This window comes from Taudactylus pleione, unplaced genomic scaffold (assembly GCF_031769625.1).
Source record: "Taudactylus pleione unplaced genomic scaffold, aTauple2 ptg000106l, whole genome shotgun sequence".
Lineage (NCBI taxonomy): Eukaryota > Metazoa > Chordata > Amphibia > Anura > Myobatrachidae > Taudactylus > Taudactylus pleione.
The window spans coordinates 847,126-861,609 of record NW_028284508.1 but is presented as its reverse complement, the minus strand read 5'-3'; the positions used below and the strand labels follow the sequence as shown (position 1 = coordinate 861,609).

The 14,484-nt window shown below is 44.6% G+C and overlaps 1 protein-coding gene across 4 annotated transcripts in view; it reads right to left on the bottom strand.

Annotated features, from left to right (window-relative positions):
• The window catches only part of LOC148525498 (dipeptidase 2-like), a 243,976-nt gene that overhangs the window by 212,609 nt on the left and 16,883 nt on the right, over positions 1-14,484 (bottom strand). For 2 of the 4 annotated variants that reach the window (XM_088470909.1, XM_088470912.1), the window contains exon 1: positions 8,537-8,580. The exons of 1 other annotated variant lie outside the window; for it this stretch is intronic. The gene's annotated coding sequence lies outside the window, so the exon portion shown is untranslated. Of the gene's footprint in view, positions 1-8,536; positions 8,581-14,484 lie in introns of those variants that run through there. One more of the 4 variants, XM_088470913.1, reaches the window with a different exon arrangement.

Sequence of the window (14,484 nt, the reverse complement as noted above, 5' to 3'; positions counted from 1 at the left end):
ACAGAAGGCAGTCCAGTATTCCAGGTTTTGTGAGGCTGAAATGAATTGCAGGCTGAAGTGAATTGCAGGCTGGAGTGAAAATGTCCGTAGGAAATGTAAGTGGAGGCAGGGTAATAGCTGACACAGGTACTCAGGCAAGGGAGAGGCAATAGGAGGAGGCAGTGTAAGTCCAGCAGGGTAAGGAGCAGGTTAGGTGAAGCAGGCTAGGCAGAGATCCAACAGGCAGTTGGACAAGCTCAGGAACTCTCTAAGCTTGTGCTGAGAAAAACATTGCACTGGCAATGAAAGGAAGCTCTGCACTACCTTAAATACCCAATGCCACACTGTGACAGGCTAGAGAGAGCATGTGACTCCAGGATAGGGCAACTAGGTCACATGTCCGGAGGCAAGATGGTGGCGCCCATGCCAGAACGGAACAGAAGCACCACCAGGCCTAACCAGACCAGAGTGACAGTATGCCGGCACAGGACTATGCGCAGCCAATGCACCCCGCCAGACACCAGAGCCACCGCCAGACACCCCTCACCATAGCATCCTCACAGGTATTACCCGTCATCCCCTATGCCGGGAAACCCTGGTCGTGACATTGGTAAGTGGGGGGGAGAAATGTGCAGCTGGGTTGTTGGTAAGGGGGGGAGAGATGTGCAGCTGGGTTGTTGGTAAGGGGGGGAGAGATGTGCTGCTGGGGTGTTGGTAAGGGGGGGAGAAATGTGCTGCTGGGGTGTTGGTAAGGGGAGGAGAGAAATGTGCTGCTGGGGTGTTGGTAAGGGGGGGAGAAATGTGCTGCTGGGGTGTTGGTAAGGGGAGGAGAGAAATGTGCTGCTGGGGTGTTGGTAAGGGGGGGAGAAATGTGCTGCTGGGATGTTGGTAAGGGGGGAGAAATGTGCTGCTGGGGTGTTGGTGAGGGGGGGAGAAATGTGCTGCTGGGGTGTTGGTGAGGGGGGGAGAAATGTGCTGCTGGGGTGTTGGTGAGGGGGGAGAAATGTGCTGCTGGGGTGTTGATGAGGGGAGGGGAGAAATGTGCTGCTGGGGTGTTGGCGAGGGGGGAAGAGAAATGTGCTGCTGGGGTGTTGGTAAGGGGAGGAGAGAAATGTGCAGCAGGGTTGTTGGTACGGGGGGGAGAAATGTGCAGCTGGGGTGTTGGTAAGGGGGGGAGAAATGTGCAGCTGGGGTGTTGGTAAGGGGGGGAGAGATGTGCAGCTGGGGTGTTGGTAAAGGGGGGAGAGAAATGTGCTGCTGGGGTGTTAAGGGGTGAGAGAAATGTGTTGCTGGGGTGTTGGTAAGGGGAGGAGAGAAATGTGCAGCAGGGGTGTTGGTAGGGGGGGCAGAAATGTGCAGCTGGGGTGTTGGTAAGGGGGGGAGAAATGTGCTTCTGGGGTGCTGGTAAAGGGGGGGAGAGAAATGTGCTGCTGGTGTTAAGGGGGGGAGAGAAATGTGCTGCTGGGGTGTTCATAAGGGGTAGAGAAATGTGCAGCTGGGGTGTTGCTAAGGGGGGGAGAAATGTGCTGGTGGGGTGTTGGTAAAGGGGGGGAGAGAAATGTGCTGCTGGGGTGTTGATAAGGGGGAGAGAAATGTGCTGCTGGGGTGTTGATAAGGGGGAGAGAAATGTGCTGCTGGGGTGTTGGTAAGGGGTAGAGAAATGTGCTGCTGGAGTGTTGGTAATGGGGGGAGAGAAATGTGCTGCTGGGGTGTTGGTAAGGGGAGGAGAGAAATGTGCTGCCGCGGTGTTGGTAAGGCGGGGGAGAAATGTGCTGCTGGGGTAAGGGGTGCTGGTGTAAAGGAGGGGGGTGTTGCTGCTGTTGTAAGGGAGGGGTGTAACTGCTGCTGGTATTAGGGTGGTGGTCAAGGGGGGAGTGAGTAGTGGAGGCAGGCTCAGAAGCATACCCAGACAGGTACCCCTTACCGCTGGGAAGCATCCATATACAGCTGTAGCCCTTATCACTGGGGGGCAACATAACTATTGTACACCTTACCACTGAAGCAGTAGGCTCCTCGTCATACCCAGGTACCACTCACCACTGGAAGCAGGCTTCACCACCTACCTCTATACCTTTTTCTACTGGAGGCAGGCTCCTCCACATACCCAGGTACCACTTGCCACTAGAGGCAAGCTCCTCCACATACCCAGGTACAACTTGCCACTAGAGACAGGCTCTGCCACATACCCGGGTACCACTTAACCCTAGAGACTGACACTGACTACTGGAGGCAGTCTCATCCACTGAAGAACGGCTCCTGCAATGTATTCTAAAGGGCATTTCTGCGTGTGGCATAATGTGTTATAAATGGCATTACTGCATGTGGCATAATGTATTATAAAGGGCATTACTGCGTGTGGCGTAATGTGTTATAAAGGACATTACTGCATGTGGCATAATGTGTTATAAAGGGCATTACTGCCTGTAACCTAATGTTTTATAAAGGGCATTACTGCGTGTGGCATAATGTGTTATAAAGGGCATTACATGTATGTGGCATAATGTGTTATAAAGGGCATTACTGCGTGAGGCATAATGTGTTATAAAGGGCATTACATGTATGTGGCATAATGTGTTATAAAGGGCATTACTGCGTGTGGCATAATGTGTTATAAAGGCCATTACTGCTTGTGGCATAATGTGTTATAAAGGGCATTACTGTGTGTGGCATAATGTGTTATAAAGGGCATTACTGCGTGTGGCATAATGTGTTATACAGGGTATTACTGCATGTGACATAATGTGTTATACAGGGCATTACATGTGTGTGGCATAACGTATTATAAAGGGCATTACTGCTTGTGGCATAATGTGTTATAAAGGCCATTACTGCTTGTGGCATAATGTGTTATAAAGGGCATTACTGTGTGTGGCATAATGTGTTATAAAGGGCATTACTGCGTGTGGCATAATGTGTTATAAAGGGCATTACATGTGTGTGGCATAATGTGTTATAAAGGGCATTACATGTGTGTGGCATAATGTATTATAAAGGGCATTACTGCTTGTGGCATAATGTGTTATAAAGGCCATTACTGCTTGTGGCATAATGTGTTATAAAGGCCATTACTGCTTGTGGCATAATGTGTTATAAAGGGCATTACTGCATGTGGCATAATGTGTTATTAAGGGCATTATTGCACGTGGCATAATGAGTTTTATAAAGGGAATTACTGCGCACAGCAATTATTCATCGTGAGGGGAGAGCTTGGGGAAGCCAGCACCTCCGTAAGTGGCACGACCCAAAGTGTGATGAATTGGGGGTGTTCTGCAAGGACACACCCCCTCCACGATCAGTCATGCCCTCTTTCCGGAGGCGCGAGCAGAGGAATGCAGTCTGTAAGAACTTTTTGTTTGGGGGGGGCGCAAATGGAATCTTTCGCCCTGAGCTCTACAATTTCTAGAACCGGCCCTGGCGGTGCTATTTAAATGTGTGCATTCACATTGCGAACGCAGCCAGACATAAGGACGTTCACTTCCCCTCACTCACATCCATATACTAGGGCAACGTAGTGAGGCCATCGGTAAAGTCGAGTACCATGGGACCCATGTGCACACTTGCACAAGCCCTGACCTTACTCAGAAATTGCTAATATCCACACACGCTATCAGTGCTATGGATGCCTATTACCACGCAGTGGCTAATTTATGCACGCCCCTGCAATGGCGTTGAAACGCACTGGCACACCGACCAGCCCCGCGTCACCACCCACAAACGGCAATTCCTGTCACTCACTCTGCTCTGGGTCTGCGTAGCCTCTGCAATCTCAATTCTGTTTGCAATTGCTAGTTCGTGCACGTAGACTGCGATGCATACAGGGTTTTTTTTTATGTGGAGGCTGTAATCCCACCTGCCCTATTGTTAATCTACAGTAGCGCTGGTGTGCATTAAGTGACATTAATGGGTGCAATTAAAAAGTGAGGCAAAGGTTTTTTCCTTCTAATTACTGTATTTTAAAAGAAAAAAAGTGACACGTTACAATACTCTGAATTTGGGTCTCTCTCACTTGTATATTATGGAAATAAAAATTATAACAACAATTATATTAACATTGCAGAGCTAAACCTGTCACTACTACTAGTAGTTTGTTATATATTGCATTTTTAAAATATTAAAAGATCAGACATATTACTATATACTATAACTCACATAATGAGCAAGTAGCTGAAATCCCTACTATTTGTATAATAGACTAGTTCTATGTTTCCAATCACTTCTCTCAACAGTGTTTCAGAGCCAGTGAAAAATGACCTAAATGAACTACATGAACTGATCATTTGAACTATTCTTTTCAGTGAACTAGATCATAATGAACTGATCACCAAAATGAACAAGATTTCCCATCACTACAGGGCAGAGAAGCAGGAAGTGGAAGCAGAAGTAAGGGAGGAGGCGGGCTTTTTGGAAGAGCAGGATGCTCCAGCACTGCTTCTGAGGGGAGAGGAGTGAGTGAGAGGACGGAGGCAGCCTGCACACAGTGATAGTGCCCGCTAGCATGCTGAGCAGAGAGGTGAGCACACATACAGTACATAATAGACACATCAGGGTCTGCTTTTTGTTCATGCTACCTAGGACATTGCTTAGGGCCTCAGGAGTGAGGATTCCATACAAAGGAGTAAGAGATAGGGCAGCACCACAACTGACTGGCAGTGTTCAGCCATGCTCTGGCACATAGCCTTGTCGCAAATGTGTGCATAGGGCCTGATTGAGAGTTGTACGCAGTACACACAGCAGTTGTATCTTAGAATGCAGCTGCTGTGTGTAAATATGCTAATACCGCTGGAGACATCATGTGTAAATGGACGCCTCTTGCCAGCCTCTGTGATCTGCTGCAGTGTCCGAAGATGCAGACATCGGATCAGTTGCGTGAACATCGGACAACTGACTAACCCTCAGGATGGCCGGTGTTTTCATACTGCCAGAGCCAGAGAAGATGCGTTGAAAGAAGTCACTGGTATTGCCACGCCTTCAAAAGGGGGCTGACGGCCCCGTTTTCAAATACACTGACCATCACTGCCCCTTCCCCATCCCCAAATGGCCGCAGCATATCAATAATGCTGCTGCTTAGGTGGGACTGTTACCCACACCCCCTCCAGTTTCTGAGCCCTTGTCGGCTCTCAACTGTCCTTCGCTGATGCTGCTGCCTCATGGAGATAGCGCAGGACCACACTCTATATTTCAACACATAACATGTATTGAACATGGGCTTAAATACCGTAGGTGCAAGGGGTGCTGCTGCTATGGGGCCCAGGGCTTAGGGGGGACCATCTTCCTTGTCAAAGTTACATATGTTATATACTGTACATTTTTCACCATTGGGTGGTACAAAGGGGCCCTTACAAACTTTTTCTGTGGGGCCTCCAAATACCTAGCTATCTTGATCCCGTTGGAAAACTTACCATCTTGTGTATGGATAAAAAAAATTGCTAAAATACACACACAAAAGCATAATATATGCCAGAGCAACTAAGAAAACATGTATTGGCACCAGCATTGCATTTGTAAACAGCCAATCGGAAGCCAAACCATTTTACGAACTTGCAGAGTAATGCAACGCCTGTATGGTTTAGACTAATTTTTGACACTTGATCAGACTTCACTGGGTTAGTGAGGAACTCTTGTGCAATGTTCTCATATCGGTGTACTTTGGAGCTCATTATTCTAAACTCCTTTGCATGTTCATTAAATGCCCATTATTATGATGTTGTCCCATTTCTGCTGAAGGTTGTTACATACTGTATATTTGCTCTATAATACTTGAAAGCATAAATCACTAATTCACAATACCATGTACAGTACCATACCATACAATGATTCAATGCAAATATTAATAACAAAAAAAGTTAAAATAACATAAAACCAGCCTGGTGTAACATCCAAGGTATAAAAGTACAGCTTGCTTTTGAATTTTAATCAAGGCCATAGCTATGTCAGTAGACCAACTGACTACTGTATTTAAGCACTGAAAAAATAGAAATAATCTGACAGACCACAAAAGTTTTGTTCTCAGTAAACCTCAATCAATCAACTGGAATTCCTTTGTACTTTTTTCTTTTCTTTTTGGTAAACAAAGTGTTTACTGCATTGAACCAACTCAATTTATGTTGCGATGCAACAATGCCATGGTACTAAATGTAACTTGCCTAGCACCAGTCTTTTATAATATTCAAAATGCTACAAGGTAGCTTGCCTGGTTAATTTGAACCACTAAATATTGGAGAAAGGATTTTCAGACAGTACTTGCGCTAAGAACAGGTTGCTCAGAAATACAGAATATTAAAAAATGTACACATACATATATGAACCTGATATGGGCACTATACAAAGGTGCAGCAGTATATAGTGCTGTACATTTGGTGAGTTTTAATCAGGGATGTGCATAAAACGTAGACAGGGGAGGCAGTGCCTCACCTGCCATACACTTTTTACTCCAGAGTTTTGACTATAAAATTGATTAGCATAATACAACAAAGATATTTATAATATTTTCATTATTTTTTTCTTATCATTTTTAGTAAGAACTGTGGAGTATACATAAGCATCACAGGAAAGGCTCTGCCTCACCTGACCGCATATCACTGAAAAATACAATATTGTTACAATTTTGTGTTCGAAATGTGAAGTTCTTAAACTCTCTCCCCAGGATTCTTCAAACTGTTTTCATCTTATGACAGCATATATGGAAAGAAAAAAACAGTATAGTATATAAAATTATCTTAATTGAAGACCACATACAGCACATCACACTCAGATAGTGATAACCAAGCACCAAAGGTCCAGATGAAGCCTTTGAGGGACCTCGAGGCACTTAAGACTCTCCTCCAGCCATCCCTCTTTTGTCAGCATCGCTCCCCTGACTGTCCCTGCTGTGTGTCCCTCACCCCCCATACATCTCTTTGAGGCAGCAGCAGTGCAGGCCCTGCCTGCAACAAGGGAAAACTCTGGAGCCTTCTCTTGGGCAGCATGTGATGCCCTTCTGCCCGCCCAAGCTCTGGCCTTGTTGTCCAGGGACCGATTCTGCTGATCTGGGATTCATGTTGCTGGGAGTGGGGGCTGGAGAGAGCAGCAGAATCATCTCCGGACAGAGTGCTAGAGCTGGAGAGGAGCAGCTCTGACCAGGCAGTGGCCACCTGAGATTATCTGTCGTTGCCCCACTCATAGTCCGACACGTTCCCACTACGGGACTGCACACAGCCCCCTGTAAACCCCCCACCCCTTAATCGGGCTTTGATAACAGGGATAGTTCTCTACTTCCAATTCAAAGGAGTGAAACAATCTTTTATAATGGAATACCCTTTAAAACGGAGTACACACTGACAGATATATTGCCCGTTCCATTGAACAGGCGATATATCTGATAGGGCATCACCGCGTGTGTATAGCAGATATGTCTGTGAATGACGTTGTTCACAGACATATCTGATCTGCTGTGCAGCACAGCACAGCACAGCAGATGGGTGATATATCTGAAAGATATATTGGTCTCTGCTGGTTTATTTGGGCAACCCCCAGATCACCCGTACACATGCTGCAGGGACCCGGCGAATGTTTGACAGCTCAACTGGGCGGGCAAATTTAAATGTAAATTTAAATGCCCGCCCAGTTGAGGTATCAAGCCCGGAACATCGGGCAGATAATTGGTAAGTGTGTGCCCATTATTAGTTGTATGCTTACAGACATTAGTCGTTATCTCTTTCAATAAGGAGTCTTGCTATTGGTTTCAATAAAGAGTCTTATTCAAAATACACTCCTGAAACTCCTGATTATTTCACTTCCGTCACAGACCATCAAATGTGGTGCAACATAAAAGAAGGGTTAGTTTCAACCACCTTAGAGTTAGAAATCTGTAGAACCTCTCTCAGTGAACTATATATATATATATATATATATATATATATATATAATGTGTGTGTGTGTGTATGTATGTATGTATGTATGTATATATATATATGTGTGTGTGTGTGTGTATATGTATCAAATGTCGCATGCAGGGACAGAGCTTGCGTGTTTCATGAAGCTGACGTGTGTATGTGTGTGTGTAATGTACAGTGGTTTTCATATTGATGGCACATGTTCTTGATTCCTTATGATTGTGTAATCTCTTTGATATTTATCTTTTATATGCCTAATAAAGATTTAATGAGTGCTTAACGAAGCATCATTTATTAGCCTACTCTCATTTTTATAAGTTACAATGCATCAAAATCTTGAAATGACCTCACTTATTATAGTAATACAGTGATCATGAAAATATTTAATTTATATAGATTTAAAATGTATCTGTTACTTTTTCTTCGCTTTGGTTTAAGAAAAAATATACATATAAATGCTGTACATACAGGAGAATGACATATTGAACTGTTCCTAGAAAGAAAATATTGGACTGCAAAATACAAGAAACTTATTAAACATACAGTCATATTCCTGTGACTGTAAATAAGGCAACATAAAATATTAAAGTATTGACTATTTAGGACTCTCAAATAGACAGATATACTGTATATTATTCCTGCTATTATAGATTAACTTATATACATACATAAGGAGATAAACTTACTGGGTGGTAGTTCTGTTTCTGTAATCTAGTTCTTACTGAGTGTTGTGAGAGAGGCTGATGCTCAGCTGAGGAATTTATTTTGCAATCATATGACTTCAAGATAACAAAATGTCTACAATTCAAGATTAATCTTTATCTATTTTGTGCAGCCAAGAAATTTAATTCTCAGTAAATGAATTGGAAATACAGGAAAAGAGGAAACCTTTTATGCCAATTGTACTGAATGTAAAATGAATTGACAGATAACACTACTAGCACACATACAGTATTTGATAGCAGCTATAGGGCTATATTTAGTAAAAATAGCAAAAATAGTTTGAAATACACCGCTTGTTTTCACAGCGTATCACAAAACAATTTTCGCCCTATTTAGTTTAAAGTTGATGCTCCAAAGCAGGGTAGATCTCCAATGCGCATGCACCAGACTGGCTGCTGGTGCCTCTTTATTGGTCATGCCAGCCGTTTTCTAGTTACGGGACTAGGAGGGGGGTTCTTCACTTTTGGCCCATGCAGTACTGTATAGCAGAGAGGGAGAGAGGATACTGCTGCTGCTCACCTGCAGCAGTCTCTCCCTGCAGCCCAGTACAGCCGCAGAGGGTCCGCTGAGCTAAAGCAGTCTCCTCAGTCCCTCCCTGCAATATAGTGGACAAATGATGTGCTGCAAGATCATGTGCTGGCACCACAGTACTAATGGGCAGATGAGGGTGTTATTGGGAGGGGGGCCTGATCATTATTTGCAGGTCTGGTTCAGGCCACCCCCCCCTCCATGTGATGTCACACGGAGGGTGGGGCTTCAATTGCCGGTGATTACAGCTATAGCCAGAGCATCCTGAGGATGCTCCGGGGAGCTGTAAAGGCAGCGGTGTGACCGTCTGAAGCGTCCTAAGGACACTCCAGGCGGCACTGTTGCATAGATTCTGGCTGCCAGGTGCCATTCTAGGCACACTGCTAGCCAGATTAGGCTAGCAGAAAAAGCTCAGAGGGCCAGACCAAATGATTCCGCGGGCCTTATACGGCCCCCGGGCCTGAGGTTCCCCATCCCTGTTCTAGAAGATAATAGCTATAATCTGATTGGTTGCTACGGGCAACATCTCTCCTAAAACTCACTTCTAAAAACTCTCACTTTAGTAAATTTACCCCTAGAAGTGTATGGACGCTCGGGCATCAGAACCCCTCTTTTGCTGCCCCTGTGACCCCTTAAGTGTTACTTAACTTTTGAATCTGGGACTATAGGAAAGGGTACCCAGGAAACTCTATAATAAGGTTTGTTGGCAGACTGTGCAAGCTTGGCATTATCTCCTAATCGCCATGTGGATGCCTGGCCAGAAAAACTTCTGGAGTAGCCAATTAAGAGTTTTCTCCACTCCCAAATACTCACCCTTAGGGTGTACATGGACCACTGCCAATAGCTAAGGAACATGTACTTGTGGCACCACAAGCTGTTTAACTCGATTCCCTTGAATCACTGCTACCCTACATAGCAGGTCCCCTTCTATTTTAAAGTATGGCTCTCTTTCAGCCGGTCCCCCAGCCTTTCACACAATTATATACATCAGAATTACACTGTTTCTTTCTCCAGACTCATTATGTAACTAGAGATCCTCCAGTCACGTGATCACATTCATGGGGCTAGCCAAACAGACAGATACATTACACTTACAATTACAGGTAGTTGATTTATTTCATTAGGCCATTATATTTCATTTTAAGCGGTCCATGGATATACACATAGCGAGATAAAAAAGATGCTTGTTCTTACGATGTATACATGTTGTCCTGGGAGTTTCTACATTTATTGCAGGTACGATTCACCTGGGTGAATGCAACTCTAATAAGCTCTTCTTTTTATTTTATGTTGTGTCCCATCCTCATCCCTGTATATGCAACTTAGATAATGCACAAATAGGACTGCCTCCTTTATTTACTAATGCCTTTTTTACAAACTGCCTTTTATCTGCACCAGCACACTGTTAATTACACACAGGTGCTGATCAAGGTAAAGGTATATAAGTTGGATCAGTACACCACAGATAAAGTTGCCGTTGTGGTGCAAAGAAACATGTCAGAGGCACCCCTTCTTTTATGCTACACCCACTGGGTGAACTTTTATAATTATATTGCAACTTTTGGCCTTTGGACTTACTCTGCTAACGTTCCGAACCAACCACCAGTCTTATTACCTTCCACAAGCTGCTGGACTACACCTTTGGGCTTACCCGGTGAGACCCATAAATTACTGTATGTTCTGAGGATCACATTGTGACATCACCTTTCCACTGGCAGGAGTGCATTCCTCTATCGGTACACTGACTGGTAACTATACATCTTAACCGGACCTTTGCCCACTATCTTTTAAACTACAGCAGTTACCATCGTCGTTTGGAACTCATTCGAGCTCAGGGGGTCATTCAGACCCGCTCGCGAGCGGCAGTACGCTCGCAAGCGGGTCGATGTTCCCCACTGCGCATGCGCCCGACGGAGGGAGCTCCGTCGTGTGCATGCGCGAGACCCGGCGAGCGACGGGCTCACCATCGCTCCGGGTCTCGCAGCAAAGGGGGTGTGCTGTCGATGTTGATTGACAGCACGCCCCCTTTGGTGTGCGTGCCGGGGGCGTGCCTGCCAGACGGAGGCGTTCTCATGGGAACGCCTACCGTCTGAAGCCAGCCCCACTGACATCACTGATAGAGTCAAAATCACTCCAGGGCTTGCGGCAGGGAGACCCTACCGCAGGGTCTCCGTCGCAAGTCCGATGGTCGCGATGGTCTTGACCATCGCGACCATCTTTTTGGCCGCTCGCATATGCTGTGGGTGGTCACCCACAGCTATGCGAGCGGCCAGGAGGCCGCTCCATTTTCATGGAGGAGGGCCCTGATTCAGAGCGAGCGCTCTGGTCAGAGCGTTCAGCTCTGAATCAGGCCCTCAGTCTTTTATAGGAACGGAAGCTGTATGATCTCATAGTTGCAGTTTTTATGTACCAATAATTTGCTCCACCAAGTGGGTTTTTATATATGTTTTAGTGTGTGCAGATTTTTATTGTCTATTAAATTTTATTTTTAATCTATTGCATATTGTCATTTCCTTTTACTTCACTGCAGCGCCATCTTTTTGATCTTTTCTAATGCACCTTATAAAGGGATTGACTACCCTTTTCTATTGGCAGCTGCACCACATAGCATCCCACTATAGCGCCCGATTTAAATCCTAAAGGTGCATACACACACAACAATTTAGTAAATAAACGATTGTAGTAAACGATTTTTGTTAATTTTTTTAGGGTAAAAATTAACGAAAATCGTTTAAAATCATTCATTTACTAAATGTAATGAACGATTTTTTTGAACTACAAACGATTTTTGCATATTCCCTTACTGAAAATCGTTGAGGTATCCATCTATCTATCTGTTTTTTATATATTTTTACAGTATATACATATACGCAAGTGCGGCACACAGGGATTGACAAAATAAATGTAGAATAAAGCAGATCTATATCAGGGAACACCCATAGATTACAGGCACTGAAACATTGGATATATCTGCCAAATTCTACTTTATTTCGTCAAGCCATAAGTGCTGCACTTATGGGGTCTATACATGATTTTGGTCTGTGAGGGCACTGGGCGCAGAATACTGTGTGAAGTGGTTGTGCTGGACGTTTTAGTCCAACAGATCTGGCACTCACAGTAAAATTACAATACAGTACTAAACCCAGTGCCCTCACATGAAGATAATATATTCCAAGAGGAGGTGCGGCACTCACGGCCCATGGTAAATGATCCACAACGCAGCAGATGTATGCTGACGTTTTGGTGCTTGATTTGATAACAGTGCGAATATTAATAAAGCACTAAAACGTACATCTGTGTTGAGGATCATTTACCGCAGACCACGAGTGCCGCAATTCTTGCTCGAAAAAAATTAAAAAAAATAATATATATATATATATATATATATATTAATATATATATATATATATATATATATATATATATATATATAGTCAGGTCCATAAATATTGGGACATTGACAGAATTTTCAGATTTTGGCCACTATTCACCACCACAATGGTTTTGCAATGAAACAAACAAGATGTGCTTTAACAGCAAACTTTCAGATTTAATTTGAGGGTAATTACATCCAAAACAGGTGAACGGTGTAGGAATTACAACAGTTTCAATATGTGCCTCCCACTTTTTAAGGGGCCAAAAGTTGGAGGAACAAACTAAGCAATCCTAAATCTAACTTTCACTTTTTAATACTTTGTTGCTTTTGCAGTATGCTTCGGGTCATTGTCCATCTGCACTGTGAAGCGCCGTCCAAATTAAATCTGAAAGTCTGCAGTTAAATCACATCTTGTTTGTTTGTTTCATTTCAAAGCCATTGTGGTGGTGAATAGAGGCCAAAATCTGAAAATTTAGTCAATGTCCCAATATTTATGCACGTGTGTGTGTGTGTGTGTGTGTGTGTGTGTGTGTGTGTGTGTGTGTGTATATATATATATATATATATATATATATATATAGTGACACAGTTAGGTTAGGGGGTCCCTCTCCTGGGTAGAGGACTCCTTCCTTACACACACACACAGCAGCAGGGAAGCAGCACACCAGTCTTGATGCAAGTACAAGCTGGTCGGCGCCAGTCTTTATTGTACAATGACAGAAATATAAAGAAAACATAAATATAAATCCTAGCCCTGTCGGGGCACTAACTTCACAGGTAGTTCCCTCACTACCAGAACCTGGCAGGGCCTAATGCCCTCGCCAGCAACAAAAGCACAGCATAACACTCACAGTTAGGTTTCCAAGTGTCTCTGAGCAAACTCACTGCCTGCTCTCCCAGGTGAGACAATCAGCCCTCAACACACTAGGCTTATATTGGCCACTCTCAGGTGGAAACCCTAACAAGCCTGTTACCAGGCTAAGAGAACCAAAACCTGGAGTGGCCGTGGGTGGAGCCCTCCCTCTCCTCTCACCCACAACCCCCAGGTCCCAAACCGGCTTTTCAAAAAGCCAAAACTCAAGCCTGCTACACTGCAGACTTTCTCCTGGGGGTTTAAAACACAAAAGACAGGAATCTGGGACAAATGTACCTGCCACAGACCACTTTACCAGTGATCCTATCACATATCCCCCCCCTTTGTTTCGACCAGTGGGGCGGAACAACTGAAGCCCCCAAACAATGAACGCGTGACAACGCGTCAGCATTGGCCAGCTGGCTTCCTGGCCTGTGTTCCACTGAAAATGTAAAAGTTTGTAACGCAAAGAACCATCTTGTAATTCTCGCATTACTGTCCTTATTTTCAGACATCCACTTCAGAGGGGCATGGTCAGTGATCAATTTGAACTTTCTTCCGACCAAGTAGTACCTGAGAGCCTCTAACGCCCACTTTATGGCCAACGACTCCTTCTCCACTGTGGCATAGTTTCTCTCATGTACATTCAACTTTCTGCTGAGATAGAAAATAGGGTGTTCCTCACTCTACTTGTTCTGGGACAGGACCGCTCCTATACCTACTTCTGATGCATCGGTTTGTACTATGAATTCCCTTTCAAAATTAGGAGTCATCAGGACTGGTTGGGAACACAACGCTACTTTCAACTCCTGAAAAGCTCTCTCTGCCTCAGGACTCCATTCTACCATTACTTTTTGTTTGCCTTTGGTCAGGTCAGTCAGTGGGACTGCCATGGTGGCAAAGTTGGGAATAAACCTCCTGTAGTACCCCGTAATTCCCAAGAAGGCTCTCACCTGCTTCTTATTCAGAGGCCGTGGCCAGTTTTGTATGGCATCAATTTTATTGAGCTGAGGCTTTATCAGGCCTCTGCCAATGGTGTATCCCAGATATTTTACTTCCTCCATGCCTAGACAACACTTTTTTGGGTTGGCTGTCAAACCTGCCTTATAGATGGAGTCCAACACTGCTTGTACCCTGGGTAAGTGAGACTGCCA